This window comes from Oratosquilla oratoria, chromosome 7, assembly GCF_046742065.1.
Source record: "Oratosquilla oratoria isolate Oo_2021 chromosome 7, ASM4674206v1, whole genome shotgun sequence".
NCBI lineage: Eukaryota > Metazoa > Arthropoda > Malacostraca > Stomatopoda > Squillidae > Oratosquilla > Oratosquilla oratoria.
This window is the reverse complement of record NC_134783.1, coordinates 72396298-72400964: the sequence shown is the minus strand read 5'-3', so window position 1 is coordinate 72400964 and position 4667 is coordinate 72396298.

Below are 4667 nucleotides of genomic sequence, written 5' to 3'. Positions count from 1 at the left end.
ACACACACACCTACATATATATATGTATATATATATATTATATATATATGTATGTATATGTATATATATGTATATATATATATATATATAGTACATATGTATAGATATGTTTGTGTATATGTATACATGTATGTGTAATAAGCCAGTCTCGCAGTTGAGCATTTGCTGTTGAAGCCAACACTAACCTTTAAAAGAGCATGTATTTCATTTAGAATGGCTCGCATTTCAGATGGAATGCAGACACTTCACACTACGGTGGATATTATTCTCAGGTTGGATTTCCGTTATGGGCTTGACGGTTGTCTGTTTCTAGAGGAATTTCACTCTTGGTTTTCCTTAATCCCCTTGAACCCTTCCGACGAATACAGTTTTGTCTGTACGTTGGCCTCACTGGAGTGAGAGGGAGAGATGTCGATGAATATTTGGACTTCCAGTAGTTGAACAAGGGCGGAACTACTCCGTGGACATTTTCGCATTTCTTAAAACGCCGTGAGAACACTTTTTTTTTTTTTTTAAGTTGCATGGAGAAGTTCGTACCAAGCATATGATATGAGCACTAACGCAAACTTGTGAAAACACACACACAGGAAATAATATGCATACCCACACAGGCACATATTAATTCACAAGGAATATAATACATACACACATACCTACAATCCATATATACACAAAAACATACATACATACATACATACATACATACATACATACATACATACATACATACATACATACATACATACATACATACATACATACATACATACATATATACATACATATTTACATACATACATACATACATACATACATACATACATACATACATACATACATACATACATACATACATACATACATACATACATACATACATACACACATACATACATACATACATACATACATACATACATACATACATACATACATACATACATACATACATACATACATACATACATACATACATACATATGTACATACATACATACATACATACATACATACATACATACATACACACACACACATACATACATACATACATACATACATACATACATACATACATACATACATACATACATACATACATACATGCATACATATATACATACATACATACATGCATACATACATTACAAAGGATTACAAAGGCGTAGATTGCCGACAGGTGACTTTTTGGTCCATACCTAGGTCGGATGCGAAAAAAATCATCATAATAATAAATGAATAAATAAAAACTATAATAATGTAAATAACAAATAAAATACATAAATAAATGCATAGGTATAGTTAGATAATAAACAAACAGGTAAATAGAAAATGATAATAATTTGACATACAACTAATAGTAAATGAAGATCAGACAGGCAAATGATAACAAAACAAAAACAAATAATATAAAATAAATGATAATTAATCATTACAGCATCTTGCTTAGGTGTTTATCTAAATGATTCTTAAAGCTTCGAACTGAACTACATTGCACTGCCTCTGCAGGAAGTTTATTCCATTCATTAACTACACGGTTGGCAAAGTTGTTTCTACCCACTTTCAAAATGAATCTATTTCCGGACAGTTTGAGACCATTGAAAACAGAGACAAGAGACAGGGAGGAGAAATCATGTGACAAAAAGAGTGGAGGGTAAAGTTACTGTAGAACTGATCATGATAAAAGTCGAAGACAAGAACATGAAAAGTAGAAAGTTTTTGGTGACTTGTGTGCCCCCAAAAACGAGCGCTTGGAAAGAAAACGAGCATACACAACGAGATACTAATGGGCGGGGGTAATATGGTACTTATGGGGGACTTCAAGTGCAAAGATATTTGTTGGGAAAACATGACAGTGCGAGGAGGAGACGACTTGTGGGGTGATGTACTACTAGATATGACCATGGAATACACAATGACTCAATGGATCAGTGAAAACACCAGATACAGAAACAACGAAGAGCTGTCGAACCTAGATTTAATTTTTACAACTAAACCTGAAATTATGGATAAAATCCAATTCAAGACACCAATTGGAAAGAGTGACCATATACACATTGAAACTGAACTAAAGGAAGAAATATACATGGAGAGAAATGAAAAGCATAGGAATGGAAGATTGATGTACAGCAAAACGGACTTTGTACAACTAAAAAAAATCTTCTAGAATGCAAACTGGGAAATTATTGACATGGAAGAGACAAAAATTTAAGAGAAATGGAATGTATTGATTGATAATTACAATGAAGGGGTAAATAAGCACGTACCAAGACAGAAGCGAGAGAATGTACATTAAATGATGGTTCAACAAAAGATGCAGTGAGGCAAAAGACAGAAGGGACAGAGCTTGGAAACGGTGAAAAAAACAACTGGAAAATGGGAAGTCTATATAAACTATAGAAATAAGTATGTTAAAGTGAGAGGAGAGGATAAAGGAACCTTGAAAAGGATAATATAGATAAATGCAAAAAGCAACCCAAACTATTCTATGGATACGTGAATGGTTAACTTAAAAACAAGCAAGAAATGGTGAAACTACGAAAAGGTAATAAAGAATACACAGAAGATTTAGAAATGGCCAAAATCATGAAAATCACTTTAATTCTGTCTTCACTAGAGAGAAAACACAATATTGGAACGAAGGTAATGAAAGACGATCTCCCCCATGAGGGACATAACAATAGTACAAAAGAAATATTAGAACACCTATCAAACCTTGACGTCAGGAAATCACATGGCACGGATGGAAATGCAAATTTGATTCTAAAAGAATACAAAGAAGAACTAACGGACAAAATACATAACATAATAAATTGCTCACCCAAAGAAGTAAAAATACCAAAAGACTGGGAAAATGCTAACATTGTACCAATATATAAAGGAGGAAACAAGAAAAAAACAACTAACTATAGAACAGTCTCACTAACAAGCACTAGAGCCTAAATTTGTGAGAAAATCACTAAGAATAGATGGGTAAAACACCTGGAAGACAGCAATATAATAAACCCAAGACAATTTGGGTCGAGAGAAGGAAGATCATGTACCACAAACTTAATATGTCTCTCTCTACTCAAGATTAATAGACATAGTGCAAGAAAGGAATGGATGGGCTGACTGTGCTTTCCTGGACTTACAAAAAGCTTTTGACAAAGTACCACACAAAAAACTACTAAAGAAACTCGAACATATAGGATGGATAAAAGGGAACCTACTAAAATGGATGGAGGACTTCCTGATTGGTAGAAAGATGAGAGTAGTGCTCAGAGAAAAATATTCAGATTGGAAAGAGATGATCAGTGGAGTACCGCAAGGATCTATACTAGCTCCAATAATGTTTACTATTTATGTGAATGACATGGATGAGGATGTAAAATGTTACATGAGCTTCTTTGCTGACGATGCCAAACTGTTAATGAAAGTAAAAACTGAAGAGGATTGCGAATCACTGCAGGAAGACCTGAATAAAGTATGGAACTGGAGTCAGAAATGGGAGGTGGACTTCAATATTAAGAAGTGTAGCATAATGGAGTTTGGGAAAAGCAAAGGTAAAGCAGGTAAAGAAGGAGATATTCAAAAAAGATTTGGGTGTAATTATCTCAAACGACTTGTCCTATGACAAACAGATAAACAAAATTGTTGGAGAATCCTACAACTTGCTAAGATCAATAAAAGTGGCATTTACATATTTGGACGAAGAAATTATTAAAAAAATATTGGTCACACTGATAAGACCTAGACTAGAATATGCGGCGACATTGTGGTCACCCAGTACCAAAAAGAATATAAAGAAAATAGAAAGAATCCAGAGAGCAGCAACAAAAATGGCACCTGCACTCGCAAACTTGTCATATGAGGAGAGATTGGCTAAACTAGATTTACCGACTCTGAAGCAAAGAAGAGAGAGAGGTGACCTACTGACCATCTACAGAATCATGAAAGGCACAGAAATATTTGATAGACTTGTTAAACTGGGACAAGAGAAGCACAAGAGGACATGGAAAGAAAATAAAAAACATAGCTAGAGAAGAGATCTGAAGAAAAACAGTTTTCCACATAGAGTGGTAGACACTTGGAACAAACTGGACAAGGAAATAGTGTACGCAAAAACCATTCATGAGTTTAAAAGCAAACTAGACACTGCGAGATACAAAGGCGGGACACCACGAGCGTAGCTCCCTTTCCCGCAAAATACAACTAGGTAAATACAACTAGGTCAATACACACACACACACACACACACACACACACACACACACACACACACACACACACACACACACACACACACACACACACACACACACACACACACAAACACACAAACACACCACAACACAAACACCACACACAACAAACACACACACACACACACACACACACACACACACACACACACACACACACACACGCCCTCTCATGGCGCTGTGGTTAGAGCTCTGCCTGCCACTACGGAGGTTTCGACTCTCGCCCGGCTGAAATAATATCAGTATCGCAGCGCTGAGGGGTGTTACTCCAACTCTCGTGTGCGGGGCGGGGAGTTGGGGGTAGTGTGTGTGTGTGCAAGGTCATAGCATTACCCATAGATCGGACCTACGAGCTCTGAGCTCTCTTCCAGGAGGGAAATAGCTGTCGATCACGAGTCCAACACGTGATCCAAAGACCAAGTG